This window comes from Semicossyphus pulcher, unplaced genomic scaffold, assembly GCF_022749685.1.
Source record: "Semicossyphus pulcher isolate SPU_LCO1_2020_fin unplaced genomic scaffold, fSemPul1.0.p SCAF_7, whole genome shotgun sequence".
Taxonomy (NCBI): Eukaryota; Metazoa; Chordata; class Actinopteri; order Labriformes; family Labridae; genus Semicossyphus; species Semicossyphus pulcher.
In genome coordinates, this window is record NW_027211748.1 from 9611276 (window position 1) to 9627462 (window position 16187).

Below are 16187 nucleotides of genomic sequence, written 5' to 3' on the forward strand. Positions count from 1 at the left end.
CTGGCTGTCATCTTACTGCGTCATTATACCTGTAGTCCTGATTTGTCAACTTACTGCGTCATTATACCTGTTGTCCTGGCTGTCATCTTACTGCGTCATTATACCTGTTGTCCTGATGTGTCAACTTACTGCCTCATTATACCTGTTGTCCTGATGTCTCATCTTACTGCGTCATTATACCTGTTGTCCTGATGTGTCATCCTACTGCGTCATTATACCTGTCGTCCTGGCTGTCATCTTACTGCGTCATTATACCTGTAGTCCTGATGTGTCAACTTACTGCGTCATTATACCTGTCTTACTGATGTGTCATCCTACTGCGTCATTATACCTGTCATCCTGGCTGTCATCTTACTGTGTCATTATACCTGTCGTCCTGGCTGTCATCTTACTGCGTCTTTATACCTTTTGTCCTGATGTGTCAACTTACTGCGTCATTATACCTGTTGTCCTGATGTGTCATCATACTGCGTCACTATATTTGTCGTCCTGGCTGTCATTCTACTGCGTCATTATACCTGTCGTCCTGGCTGTCATCTTACTGCGTCATTATACCTGTTGTCCTGATGTGTCATCCTACTGCGTCATTATACCTGTCGTCCTGGCTGTCATCTTACTGCGTCATTATACCTGTTGTCCTGATGTGTCAACTTACTGCGTCATTATACCTGTCGTCCTGGCTGTCATCTTACTGCGTCATTATACCTGTCGTCCTGACTGTCATCCTACTGCGTCACTATATCTGTCGTCCTGGCTGTCATCCTACTGCGTCATTATACCTGTTGTCCTGATGTGTTATCCTACTGCGTCATTATACCTGTCGTCCTGGCTGTCATCTTACTGCGTCATTATACCTGTAGTCCTGATGTGTCAACTTACTGCGTCGTTATACCTGTCGTCCTGATGTGTCATCCTACTGCGTCATTATATCTGTTGTCCAGGCTGTCATCTTACTGCGTCATTATACCTGTAGTCCTGATGTGTGAACTTACTGCGTCATTATACCTGTCTTACTGATGTGTCATCCTACTGCGTCATTATACCTGTCGTCCTGGCTGTCATCTTACTGCGTTATTATACCTGTTGTCCTGATGTGTTATCCTACTGCGTCATTATACCTGTCGTCCTGATGTGTTATCCTACTGCGTCATTATGCCTGTCGTCCTGGCTGTCATCTTACTGCGTCATTATACCTGTTGTCCTGATGTGTTATCCTACTGCGTCATTATACATGTCATCCTGATGTGTCATCTTACTGCATCATTATACCTGTTGTCCTGATGTGTCATCCTACTGCGTCATTATACCTGTCGTCCTGGCTGTCATCTTACTACGTCAATATACCTGTAGTCCTGATGTGTCAACTTACTGCGTCATTATACATGTCGTCCTGGCTGTCATCCTACTGCGTCATTATACCTGTCGTCCTGATGTGTCATCCTACTGCGTCATTATATCTGTTGTCCAGGCTGTCATCTTACTGCGTCATTATACCTGTAGTCCTGATGTGTCAACTTACTGTGTCATTATACCTGTCGTCCTGGCTGTCATCATACTGCGTCTTTATACCTTTTGTCCTGATGTGTCAACTTACTGCGTCATTATACCTGTTGTCCTGATGTGTCATCCTACTGCGTCATTATACCTGTCGTCCTGGCTGTCATCTTACTGCGTCATTATACCTGTTGTCCTGATGTGTCAACTTACTGCGTCATTATACCTGTCGTCCTGGCTGTCATCTTTCTGCGTCATTATACCTGTCGTCCTGACTGTCATCCTACTGCGTCACTATATCTGTCGTCCTGGCTGTCATCCTACTGCGTCATTATACCTGTTGTCCTGATGTGTTATCCTACTGCGTCATTATACCTGTCGTCCTGATGTGTTATCCTACTGCGTCATTATACCTGTTGTCCTGATGTGTCATCCTACTGCGTCACTATATCTGTTGTCCTGATGTGTCATCCAACCGCGTCATTATATCTGTCGTCCTGATGTGTCATCCAACCGCGTCATTATACCTGTTGTCCTGATGTGTCAACTTATTGCGTCATTATACATGTCGTCCTGATGTGTCATCCTACTGTGTAATTATACCTGTCGTCCTGGCTATCATCTTACTGCGTCATTATGCCTGTCGTCCTGGCTGTCATCTTACTGCATCATTATACCTGTCGTCCTGGCTGTCATCTTACTGCATCATTATACCTGTTGTCCTGATGTGTCGTCTTACTGCGTCATCATACCTGTTGTCCTGATGTGTCATCCTACTGCGTCATTATACCTGTCGTCCTGGCTGTCATCTTAGTGCGTCATTATACCTGTTGTCCTGATGTGTTATCCTACTGCGTCATTATACCTGTCGTCCAGGCTGTCATCTTACTGCGTCATTATACCTGTCGTCCTGATGTGTCATCCAACCGCGTCATTATATCTGTCGTCCTGATGTGTCATCCAACCGCGTCATTATACCTGTTGTCCTGATGTGTCAACTTACTGCGTCATTATACATGTCGTCCTGATGTGTCATCCTACTGCGTCATTATACCTGTCGTCCTGGCTATCATCTTACTGCGTCACTATATCTGTCGTCCTGGCTGTCATCCTACTGCGTCATTATACCTGTCGTCCTGGCTGTCATCTTACTGCGTCATTATACCTGTTGTCCTGATGTGTCATCCTACTGCGTCATTATACCTGGCGTCCTGGCTGTCATCTTACTGCGTCATTATACCTGTTGTCCTGATGTGTCAACTTACTGCGTCATTATACCTGTCGTCCTGGCTGTCATCTTTCTGCGTCATTATACCTGTCGTCCTGATGTGTCATCCTACTGCGTCATTATATCTGTTGTCCAGGCTGTCATCCTACTGCGTCATTATACCTGTTGTCCTGATGTGTTATCCTACTGCGTCATTATACCTGTCGTCCTGGCTGTCATCTTACTGCGTCATTATACCTGTCGTCCAACGCTGTCATCTTACTGCGTCATTATACCTGTCGTCCTGGCTGTCATCCTACTGCGTCATTATACCTGTTGTCCTGTTGTGTTATCCTACTGCGTCATTATACCTGTTGTCCTGATGTGTCGTCTTACTGCGTCATCATACCTGTTGTCCTGATGTGTCATCCCACTGCGTCATTATATCTGTCGTCCTGGCTGTCATCTCACTGCGTCATTATACCTGTAGTCCTGATGTGTCAACTTACTGGGTCATTATACCTGTCGTCCTGATGTGTCATCCTACTGCGTCATTATAACTGTCGTCCTGGCTGTCATCTTACTGCGTCATTATACCTGTCGTCCTGGCTGTCATCTTACTGCGTCGTTCTACCTGTCGTCCTGATGTGTCATCCTACTGCGTCATTATACCTGTCGTCCTGGCTGTCATCTTACTGCGTCATTATACCTGTTGTCCTGATGTGTTATCCTACTGCGTCATTATACCTGTCGTCCAGGCTGTCATCTTACTGCGTCATTATACCTGTCGTCCTGATGTGTCATCTTACTGCGTCATTATACCTGTTGTCCTGATGTGTCATCCTACTGCGTCACTATATCTGTCGTCCTGGCTGTCATCTTACTGCGTCATTAGACCTGTTGTCCTGATGTGTCATCCAACTGCGTCATTATACCTGTCGTCCTGGCTGTCATCTTACTGCGTCATGATACCTGTTGTCCTGATGTGTTATCCTACTGCGTCATCATACCTGTCGTCCTGATGTGTTATCCTACTGCGTCATTATACCTGTTGTCCAGATGTGTCAACCTACTGCGTCATTATACCTGTAGTCCTGATGTGTCAACTTACTGCGTCATTATACATGTCGTCCTGATGTGTCATCCTACTGCATCATTATACCTGTCATCCTGGCTGTCATCTTAATGCATCATTATACCTGTCGTCCTGGTTGTCATCTTACTGCGTCATTATACCTGTTGTCCTGTTGTGTTATCCTACTGCGTCATTATACCTGTTGTCCTGATGTGTCGTCTTACTGCATCATCATACCTGTTGTCCTGATGTGTCATCCTACTGCGTCATTATATCTGTCGTCCTGGCTGTCATCTCACTGCGTCATTATACCTGTTGTCCTGATGTGTCGTCTTACTGCGTCATCATACCTGTTGTCCTGATGTGTCATCCTACTGCGTCATTATATCTGTCATCCTGGCTGTCATCTCACTGCGTCATTATACCTGTAGTCCTGATTTGTCAACTTACTGGGTCATTATACCTGTCGTCCTGATGTGTCATCCTACTGCATCATTATACCTGTCGTCCTGGCTGTCATCTTACTGCGTCATTATACCTGTCGTCCTGGCTGTCATCTTACTGCGTCGTTCTACCTGTCGTCCTGATGTGTCATCCTACTGCGTCATTATACCTGTCGTCCTGGCTGTCATCCTACTGCATCATTATACCTGTCGTCCTGGCTATCATTTTACTGCGTTATTATACCTGTTGTCCTGATGTGTTATCCTACTGCGTCATTATACCTGTCGTCCTGATGTGTTATCCCACTGCGTCATTATACCTGTTGTCCAGATGTGTCAACCTACTGCGTCATTATACCTGTAGTCCTGATGTGTCAACTTACTGCGTCATTATACATGTCGTCCTGATGTGTCATCCTACTGCATCATTATACCTGTCGTCCTGGCTGTCATCTTACTGCATCATTATACCTGTCGTCCTGGCTGTCATCTTACTGCGTCATTATACCTGTTGTCCTGTTGTGTTATCCTACTGCGTCATTATACCTGTCGTCCTGGCTGTCATCCTACTGCATCATTATACCTGTCGTCCTGGCTATCATTTTACTGCATCATTATACCTGTCGTCCTGGCTGTCATCTTACTGCGTTATTATACCTGTTGTCCTGATGTGTTATCCTACTGCGTCATTATACCTGTTGTCCTGATGTGTTATCCTACTGCGTCATTATACCTGTTGTCCAGATGTGTCAACCTACTGCGTCATTATACCTGTAGTCCTGATGTGTCAACTTACTGCGTCATTATACATGTCGTCCTGATGTGTCATCCTACTGCGTCATTATACCTGTCGTCCTGATGTGTCATCCTACCGCGTCATTATACCTGTTGTCCTGATGTGTCAACTTACTGCGTCATTATACCTGTTGTCCTCATGTGTCATCCTACTGCGTCACTATATCTGTCGTCCTGATGTGTCGTCTTACTGCGTCATTATACCTGTTGTCCTGATGTGTCAACTTACTGCGTCATTATACCTGTTGTGCTGTGTCACCTTACTGCGTCATTATACCTGTTGTACTGATGTGTCAACTTATTGTGTCATTATACCTGTCGTCCTGACTGTCATCCTACTGCGTCACTATATCTTTCGTCCTGGCTGTCATCCTACTGCGTCATTATACCTGTTGTCCTGATGTGTTATCCTACTGCGTCATTATACCTGTCGTCCTGGCTGTCATCTTACTGCGTCATTATACCTGTAGTCCTGATGTGTCAACTTACTGCGTCGTTATACCTGTCGTCCTGATGTGTCATCCTACTGCGTCATTATATCTGTTGTCCAGGCTGTCATCTTACTGCGTCATTATACCTGTAGTCCTGATGTGTCAACTTACTGCGTCATTATACCTGTCTTACTGATGTGTCATCCTACTGCGTCATTATACCTGTCATCCTGGCTGTCATCTTACTGTGTCATTATACCTGTCGTCCTGGCTGTCATCATACTGCGTCTTTATACCTTTTGTCCTGATGTGTCAACTTACTGCGTCATTATACCTGTTGTCCTGATGTGTTATCCTACTGCGTCATTATACCTGTCGTCCTGGCTGTCATCTTACTGCGTCATTATACCTGTTGTCCTAACGTGTTATAATACTGCGTCATTATACCTGTTGTCCTGATGTGTCATCATACTGCGTCACTATATTTGTCGTCCTGGCTGTCATTCTACTGCGTCATTATACCTGTCGTCCTGGCTGTCATCTTACTGCGTCATTATACCTGTTGTCCTAATGTGTCATCCTACTGCGTCATTATACCTGTCGTCCTGGCTGTCATCTAACTGTGTCATTATACCTGTTGTCCTCATGTGTTATAATACTGCGTCATTATACCTGTTGTCCTGATATGTTATCCTACTGCGTCATTATACCTGTCGTCCTGGCTGTCATCTTACTGCGTCATAATACCTGTTGTCCTGATGTGTCAACTTACTGCATCATTATACCTGTTGTCCTGATGTGTCATCCTACTGCGTCATTATACCTGTCGTCCTGGCTGTCATCTTACTGCGTCATTATACCTGTCGTCCTGGCTGTCATCTTACTGCGTCATTATACCTGTTGTCCTGATGTGTCATCCTACTGCGTCATTATACCTGTTGTCCTGACGTGGCATCCTACTGCGTCATTATACCTGTTGTCCTGATGTCTCATCTTACTGCGTCATTATACCTGTCGTCCTGGCTGTCATCTTACTGCGTCATTATACCTGTCGTCCTGGCTGTCAAATTACTGCATCATTATACCTGTTGTCCTGATGTGTCAACTTACTGCGTCATTATACCTGTTGTCCTGATGTGTCATCCTACTGCATCATTATACCTGTCGTCCTGGCTGTCATCTTACTGCGTCATTATACCTGTTGTCCAGATGTGTCAACCTACTGTGTCATTATACCTGTTCTCCTGATGTGTCAACTTACTGCGTCATTATGCCTGTTGTCCTGGCTGTCATCTTACTGCGTCATTATACCTGTTGTCCTGATGTGTCAACTTACTGCGTCATTATACCTGTCGTCCTGATGTGTCATCCTACTGCGTCATTATAACTGTCGTCCTGGCTTTCATCCTACTGCGTCATTATACCTGTTGTCCTGGCTGTCATCTTACTGCGTTATTATACCTGTTGTCCTGATGTGTCGTCTTACTGCGTCATCATACCTGTTGTCCTGATGTGTCATCCTACTGCGTCATTATATCTGTCATCCTGGCTGTCATCTCACTGCGTCATTATACCTGTAGTCCTGATTTGTCAACTTACTGGGTCATTATACCTGTCGTCCTGATGTGTCATCCTACTGCGTCATTATACCTGTCGTCCTGGCTGTCATCTTACTGCGTCATTATACCTGTCGTCCTGGCAGTCATCTTACTGCGTCGTTCTACCTGTCGTCCTGATGTGTCATCCTACTGCGTCATTATACCTGTCGTCCTGGCTGTCATCCTACTGCATCATTATACCTGTCGTCCTGGCTATCATTTTACTGCGTTATTATACCTGTTGTCCTGATGTGTTATCCTACTGCGTCATTATACCTGTCGTCCTGATGTGTTATCCTACTGCGTCATTATACCTGTTGTCCAGATGTGTCAACCTACTGCGTCATTATACCTGTAGTCCTGATGTGTCAACTTACTGCGTCATTATACATGTCGTCCTGATGTGTCATCCTACTGCATCATTATACCTGTCGTCCTGGCTGTCATCTTACTGCATCATTATACCTGTCGTCCTGGCTGTCATCTTACTGCGTCATTATACCTGTTGTCCTGTTGTGTTATCCTACTGCGTCATTACACCTGTTGTCCTGATGTGTCGTCTTACTGCGTCATCATACCTGTTGTCCTGTTGTGTTATCCTACTGCGTCATTACACCTGTTGTCCTGATGTGTCGTCTTACTGCGTCATCATACCTGTTGTCCTGATGTGTCATCCTACTGCGTCACTATATCTGTTGTCCTGGCTGTCATCCTACTGCGTCATTGTACCTGTCGTCCTGTCTGTCAACTTACTGCGTCATTATACATGTCGTCCTGATGTGTCGTCTTACTGCGTCATCATACCTGTTGTCCTGATGTGTCATCCTACTGCGTCATTATATCTGTCGTCCTGGCTGTCATCTCACTGCGTCATTATACCTGTAGTCCTGATGTGTCAACTTACTGGGTCATTATACCTGTCGTCCTGATGTGTCATCCTACTGCGTCATTATAACTGTCGTCCTGGCTGTCATCTTACTGCCTCATTATTCCTGTCGTCCTTGCTGTCATCTTACTGCGTCGTTCTACCTGTCATCCTGATGTGTCATCCTACTGCGTCATTATACCTGTCGTCCTGGCTGTCATCTTACTGCGTCATTATACCTGTCTTCCTGGCTGTCATCTTACTGCGTCATTATACCTGTTGTCCTGATGTGTTATCCTACTGCGTCATTATACCTGTCATCCTGATGTGTTATCCTACTGCGTCATTATACCTGTCGTCCTGGCTGTCATCTTAATGCGTCACTATATCTGTCGTCCTGGCAGTCATCCTACCGCGTCATTATACCTGTTGTCCTGATGTGTCGTCTTACTGCGTCATCATACCTGTTGTCCTGATGTGTTATCCTACTGCGTCATTATACCTGTTGTCCAGATGTGTCAACCTACTGCGTCATTATACCTGTAGTCCTGACGTGTAAACTTACTGCGTCATTATACATGTCGTCCTGATGTGTCATCCTACTGCATCATTATACCTGTCATCCTGGCTGTCATCCTACCGCGTCATTATACCTGTCGTCCTGGCTGTCATCTTACTGTGTCATTATACCTGTTGTCCTGATGTGTCATCCTACTGCGTCATTATATCTGTCGTCCTGGCTGTCATCTCACTGCGTCATTATACCTGTAGTCCTGATTTGTCAACTTACTGGGTCATTATACCTGTCGTCCTGATGTGTCATCCTACTGCGTCATTATAACTGTCGTCCTGGCTGTCATCTTACTGCGTCATTATACCTGTCGTCCTGGCTGTCATCTTACTGCGTCGTTCTACCTGTCGTCCTGATGTGTCATCCTACTGCGTCATTATACCTGTTGTCCTGATGTGTCATCCTACTGCGTCATTATACCTGTCTTCCAGTCTGTCATCTTACTGTGTCATAATACCTGTTCTCCTGATGTGTCAACTTACTGCGTCATTATACCTGTCGTCCTGATGTGTCAACTTATTGCGTCATTATACCTGTTGTCCTGATGTGTCAACTTACTGCGTCATTATACCTGTTGTCCTGGCTGTCATCTTACTGCGTCATTATACCTGTTGTCCTGATGTGTCAACTTACTGCCTCATTATACCTGTTGTCCTGATGTCTCATCTTACTGCGTCATTATACCTGTTGTCCTGATGTGTCATCCTACTGCCTCATTATACCTGTCGTCCTGGCTGTCATCTTACTGCGTCATTATACCTGTAGTCCTGATGTGTCAACTTACTGCGTCATTATACCTGTCTTACTGATGTGTCATCCTACTGCGTCATTATACCTGTCATCCTGGCTGTCATCTTACTGTGTCATTATACCTGTCGTCCTGGCTGTCATCCTACTGCGTCTTTATACCTTTTGTCCTGATGTGTCAACTTACTGCGTCATTATACCTGTTGTCCTGATGTGTCATCATACTGCGTCACTATATTTGTTGTCCTGGCTGTCATTCTACTGCGTCATTATACCTGTCGTCCTGGCTGTCATCTTACTGCGTCATTATACCTGTTGTCCTGATGTGTCATCCTACTGCGTCATTATACCTGTCGTCCTGGCTGTCATCTTACTGCGTCATTATACCTGTTGTCCTGATGTGTCAACTTACTGCGTCATTATACCTGTCGTCCTGGCTGTCATCTTACTGCGTCATTATACCTGTCGTCCTGGCTATCATCTTACTGCGTCATTATACCTGTAGTCCTGATGTGTCAACTTACTGCGTCGTTATACCTGTCGTCCTGATGTGTCATCCTACTGCGTCATTATATCTGTTGTCCAGGCTGTCATCTTACTGCGTCATTATACCTGTAGTCCTGATGTGTCAACTTACTGCGTCATTATACCTGTCTTACTGATGTGTCATCCTACTGCGTCATTATACCTGTCATCCTGGCTGTCATCTTACTGTGTCATTATGCCTGTCGTCCTGGCTGTCATCATACTGCGTCATTATACCTTTTGTCCTGATGTGTCAACTTACTGCGTCATTATACCTGTTGTCCTGATGTGTCATCATACTGCGTCACTATATCTGTCGTCCTGGCTGTCATCCTACTGCGTCATTATACCTGTCGTCCTGGCTGTCATCTTACTGCGTCATTATACCTGTTGTCCTGATGTGTCATCCTACTGCGTCATTATACCTGTCGTCCTGGCTGTCATCTTACTGCGTCATTATACCTTATGTCCTGATGTGTTATCCTACTGCGTCATTATACCTGTCGTCCTGATGTGTTATCCTACTGCGTCATTATGCCGGTCGTCCTGGCTGTCATCTTACTGCGTCATTATACCTGTTGTCCTGATGTGTTATCCTACTGCGTCATTATACATGTCATCCTGATGTGTCATCTTACTGCATCATTATACCTGTTGTCCTGATGTGTCATCCTACTGCGTCATTCTACCTGTCGTCCTGGCTGTCATCTTACTACGTCAATATACCTGTAGTCCTGATGTGTCAACTTACTGCGTCATTATACATGTCGTCCTGGCTGTCATCCTACTGCGTCATTATACCAGTCGTCCTGATGTGTCATCCTACTGCGTCATTATATCTGTTGTCCAGGCTGTCATCTTACTGCGTCATTATACCTGTAGTCCTGATGTGTCAACTTACTGTGTCATTATACCTGTCGTCCTGGCTGTCATCATCCTGCGTCTTTATACCTTTTGTCCTGATGTGTCAACTTACTGCGTCATTATACCTGTTGTCCTGATGTGTCATCCTACTGCGTCATTATACCTGTCGTCCTGGCTGTCATCTTACTGCGTCATTATACCTGTTGTCCTGATGTGTCAACTTACTGCGTCAATATACCTGTAGTCCTGATGTGTCAACTTACTGCGTCATTATACATGTCGTCCTGGCTGTCATCCTACTGCGTCATTATACCTGTCGTCCTGATGTGTCATCCTACTGCGTCATTATATCTGTTGTCCAGGCTGTCATCTTACTGCGTCATTATACCTGTAGTCCTGATGTGTCAACTTACTGTGTCATTATACCTGTCGTCCTGGCTGTCATCATCCTGCGTCTTTATACCTTTTGTCCTGATGTGTCAACTTACTGCGTCATTATACCTGTTGTCCTGATGTGTCATCCTACTGCGTCATTATACCTGTCGTCCTGGCTGTCATCTTACTGCGTCATTATACCTGTTGTCCTGATGTGTCAACTTACTGCGTCATTATACCTGTCATCCTGGCTGTCATCTTTCTGCGTCATTATACCTGTCGTCCTGACTGTCATCCTACTGCGTCACTATATCTGTCGTCCTGGCTGTCATCCTACTGCGTCATTATACCTGTTGTCCTGATGTGTTATCCTACTGCGTCATTATACCTGTCGTCCTGATGTGTTATCCTACTGCGTCATTATACCTGTTGTCCTGATGTGTCGTCTTACTGCGTCATCATACCTGTTGTCCTGATGTGTCATCCTACTGCGTCATTATACCTGTCGTCCAGGCTGTCATCTTACTGCGTCATTATACCTGTTGTCCTGATGTGTCATCCTACTGCGTCACTATATCTGTTGTCCTGATGTGTCATCCAACCGCGTCATTATATCTGTCGTCCTGTTGTGTCATCCAACCGCGTCATTATACCTGTTGTCCTGATGTGTCAACTTATTGCGTCATTATACATGTCGTCCTGATGTGTCATCCTACTGCGTCATTATACCTGTCGTCCTGGCTATCATCTTACTGCGTCATTATACCTGTCGTCCTGGCTGTCATCTTACTGCGTCATTATACCTGTCGTCCTGGCTGTCATCTTACTGCATCATTATACCTGTTGTCCTGATGTGTCGTCTTACTGCGTCATCATACCTGTTGTCCTGATGTGTCATCCTACTGCGTCATTATACCTGTCGTCCTGGCTGTCATCTTAGTGCGTCATTATACCTGTTGTCCTGATGTGTTATCCTACTGCGTCATTATACCTGTCGTCCAGGCTGTCATCTTACTGCGTCATTATACCTGTCGTCCTGATGTGTCATCCAACCGCGTCATTATATCTGTCGTCCTGATGTGTCATCCAACCGCGTCATTATACCTGTTGTCCTGATGTGTCAACTTACTGCGTCATTATACATGTCGTCCTGATTCGCATCCTACTGCGTCATTATACCTGTCGTCCTGGCTATCATCTTACTGCGTCATTCTACCTGTCGTCCTGGCTGTCATCTTACTACGTCAATATACCTGTAGTCCTGATGTGTCAACTTACTGCGTCATTATACATGTCGTCCTGGCTGTCATCCTACTGCGTCATTATACCTGTCGTCCTGATGTGTCATCCTACTGCGTCATTATATCTGTTGTCCAGGCTGTCATCTTACTGCGTCATTATACCTGTCGTCCTGGCTGTCATCTTACTGCGTCGTTCTACCTGTCGTCCTGATGTGTCATCCTACTGCGTCATTATACCTGTCGTCCTGGCTGTCATCTTACTGCGTCATTATACCTGTTGTCCTGATGTGTTATCCTACTGCGTCATTATACCTGTCGTCCAGGCTGTCATCTTACTGCGTCATTATACCTGTCGTCCTGATGTGTCATCTTACTGCGTCATTATACCTGTTGTCCTGATGTGTCATCCTACTGCGTCACTATATCTGTCGTCCTGGCTGTCATCTTACTGCGTCATTATACCTGTTGTCCTGATGTGTCATCCAACTGCGTCATTATACCTGTCGTCCTGGCTGTCATCTTACTGCGTCATGATACCTGTTGTCCTGATGTGTTATCCTACTGCGTCATCATTCCTGTCGTCCTGATGTGTTATCCTACTGCGTCATTATACCTGTTGTCCAGATGTGTCAACCTACTGCGTCATTATACCTGTAGTCCTGATGTGTCAACTTACTGCGTCATTATACATGTCGTCCTGATGTGTCATCCTACTGCATCATTATACCTGTCATCTTGGCTGTCATCTTAATGCATCATTATACCTGTCGTCCTGGCTGTCATCTTACTGCGTCATTATACCTGTTGTCCTGTTGTGTTATCCTACTGCGTCATTATACCTGTTGTCCTGATGTGTCGTCTTACTGCGTCATCATACCTGTTGTCCTGATGTGTCATCCTACTGCGTCATTATATCTGTCGTCCTGGCTGTCATCTCACTGCGTCATTATACCTGTTGTCCTGATGTGTCGTCTTACTGCGTCATCATACCTGTTGTCCTGATGTGTCATCCTACTGCGTCATTATATCTGTCATCCTGGCTGTCATCTCACTGCGTCATTATACCTGTAGTCCTGATTTGTCGACTTACTGGGTCATTATACCTGTCGTCCTGATGTGTCATCCTACTGCGTCATTATACCTGTCTTCCTGGCTGTTATCTTACTGCATCATTATACCTGTTGTCCTGATGTGTCGTCTTACTGCGTCATCATACCTGTTGTCCTGATGTGTCATCCTACTTCGTCATTATACCGGTCGTCCTGGCTGTCATCTTCCTGCCTCATTATACCTGTTGTCCTGATGTGTCATCTTACTGCGTCATTATTGCTGTCGTCCTGGCTGTCATCTTACTGCGTCATTATACCTGTCGTCCTGGCTGTCATCTTACTGCATCATTATACCTGTTGTCCTGATGTGTCGTCTTACTGCGTCATCATACCTGTTGTCCTGATGTGTTATCCTACTGCGTCATTATACCTGTCATCCTGATGTGTCATCCTAATGCGTCATTATACCTGTTGTCCTGATGTGTCAACTTACTGCGTCATTATACATGTCGTCCTGATGTGTCATCCTACTGCGTCATTATACCTGTCGTCCTGGCTATCATCTTACTGCGTCACTATATCTGTCGTCCTGGCTGTCATCCTACTGCGTCATTATACCTGTCGTCCTGGCTTTCATCTTACTGCGTCATTATACCTGTTGTCCTGATGTGTCATCCTACTGCGTCATTATACCTGTCGTCCTGGCTGTCATCTTACTGCGTCATTATACCTGTTGTCCTGATGTGTCAACTTACTGCTTCATTATACCTGTCGTCCTGGCTGTCATCTTTCTGCGTCATTATACCTGTCGTCCTGATGTGTCATCCTACTGCGTCATTATATCTGTTGTCCAGGCTGTCATCCTACTGCGTCATTATACCTGTTGTCCTGATGTGTTATCCTACTGCGTCATTATACCTGTCGTCCTGGCTGTCATCTTACTGCGTCATTATACCTGTCGTCCAACGCTGTCATCTTACTGCGTCATTATACCTGTCGTCCTGGCTGTCATCCTACTGCGTCCTAATACCTGTTGTCCTGTTGTGTTATCCTACTGCGTCATTATACCTGTTGTCCTGATGTGTCGTCTTACTGCGTCATCATACCTGTTGTCCTGATGTGTCATCCCACTGCGTCATTATATCTGTCGTCCTGGCTGTCATCTTACTGCGTCATTATACCTGTCGTCCTGGCTGTCATCTTACTGCATCATTATACCTGTTGTCCTGATGCGTCGTCTTACTGCGTCATCATACCTGTTGTCCTGATGTGTTATCCTACTGCGTCATTATACCTGTTGTCCTGATGTGTCATCCTACTGCGTCATTATACCTGTCGTCCTGACTGTCATCCTACTGCGTCATTATACCTGTTGTCCTGATGTGTTATCCTACTGCGTCATTATACCTGTCGTCCAGGCTGTCATCTTACTGCGTCATTATACCTGTCGTCCTGATGTGTCATCCAACCGCGTCATTATATCTGTCGTCCTGATGTGTCATCCAACCGCGTCATTATACCTGTTGTCCTGATGTGTCAACTTACTGCGTCATTATAGATGTCGTCCTGATGTGTCATCCAACTGCGTCATTATACCTGTCGTCCTGGCTATCATCTTACTGCGTCACTATATCTGTCGTCCTGGCTGTCATCCTACTGCGTCATTATACCTGTCGTCCTGGCTGTCATCTTACTGCGTCATTATACCTGTTGTCCTGATGTGTCATCCTACTGCGTCATTATACCTGTCGTCCTGGCTGTCATCTTACTGCGTCATTATACCTGTTGTCCTGATGTGTCAACTTACTGCGTCATTATACCTGTCGTCCTGGCTGTCATCTTTCTGCGTCATTATACCTGTCGTCCTGATGTGTCATCCTACTGCGTCATTATATCTGTTGTCCAGGCTGTCATCCTACTGCGTCATTATACCTGTTGTCCTGATGTGTTATCCTACTGCGTCATTATACCTGTCGTCCTGGCTGTCATCTTACTGCGTCATTATACCTGTCGTCCAACGCTGTCATCTTACTGCGTCATTATACCTGTCGTCCTGGCTGTCATCCTACTGCGTCATTATACCTGTTGTCCTGTTGTGTTATCCTACTGCGTCACTATATCTGTCGTCCTGGCTGTCATCTTACTGCGTCGTTCTACCTGTCGTCCTGGCTGTCATCCTACTGCATCATTATACCTGTCGTCCTGGCTGTCATCTTACTGCGTTATTATACCTGTTGTCCTGATGTGTTATCCTACTGCGTCATTATGCCTGTCGTCCTGATGTGTTATCCTACTGCGTCATTATACCTGTTGTCCAGATGTGTCAACCTACTGCGTCATTATACCTGTAGTCCTGATGTCTCAACTTACTGCATCATTATACATGTCGTCCTGATGTGTCATCCTACTGCATCATTATACCTGTCGTCCTGGCTGTCATCTTATTGCGTCGTTCTACCTGTCGTCCTGATGTGTCATCCTACTGCGTCATTATACCTGTCATCCTGGCTGTCATCTTACTGCGTCATTATACGTGTCGTCCTGGCTGTCATCTTATTGCGTCATTATACCTGTCTTCCTGGCTGTCATCTTACTGCGTCATTATACCTGTTGTCCTGATGTGTTATCCTACTGCGTCATTATACCAGTCATCCTGATGTGTTATCCTACTGCGTCATTATACCTGTCGTCCAGGCTGTCATCTTACTGCGTCATTATACCTGTCGTCCTGGCTGTCATCTTACTGCGTCATTATACCTGTAGTCCTGATGTGTCAACTTACTGCGTCATTATACCTGTCTAACTGATGTGTCATCCTACTGCGTCATTATACCTGTCATCCTGGCTGTCATCTTACTGTGTCATTATACCTCTCGTCCTGGCTGTCATCTTACTGCGTCTTTATAC